This window comes from Penaeus monodon, chromosome 29 (genome assembly GCF_015228065.2).
Source record: "Penaeus monodon isolate SGIC_2016 chromosome 29, NSTDA_Pmon_1, whole genome shotgun sequence".
Classification (NCBI taxonomy): Eukaryota; Metazoa; Arthropoda; class Malacostraca; order Decapoda; family Penaeidae; genus Penaeus; species Penaeus monodon.
The window spans coordinates 28681060-28681484 of record NC_051414.1 but is presented as its reverse complement, the minus strand read 5'-3'; the positions used below and the strand labels follow the sequence as shown (position 1 = coordinate 28681484).

The following is a 425-nucleotide window of genomic DNA, read 5'->3' as shown; positions in this document are numbered from 1 at the left end:
ACCCAAGTTGGGCTATTAACCCTATGGAACACTTGTCCAGATAGCAATATTTTAAATACTTGATGACGTATTTTCTTTGGTTGGACTTTTATTTATAATCTGTTAATTTGCAGCGTAATTCTCGACAGTCTGCACTCCTCGTTTGCGTCACTCTATCTATATTGACTAATTAATTATTGGCTAATTACCTAAGAGCTAATGTATTGAAGGCTGTGTGTCTCCCATTACTCTTGATGGTATGCTCAGATAATGGATAAAGAATACCATCTTCATACATTATCAGTCAATAAAAATGGCGGTTACCATACTACGTAGAACTCTGTATTGTTGTATGGAATGCTTTGTACTAGAGACAATTTTATCATGTTAAAGAATTTGTGGGGAAAAAAAAAATCTTGTGCCATTGACAGTCAAGACATTCTTAG

The 425-nt window shown here is 34.6% G+C and overlaps 1 protein-coding gene across 1 annotated transcript in view; it reads right to left on the bottom strand.

The window, feature by feature from the left end:
- LOC119591822 (mucin-2-like) overlaps window positions 1-425 on the bottom strand; it is a 9846-nt gene that overhangs the window by 4533 nt on the left and 4888 nt on the right. The window lies entirely within an intron of this gene.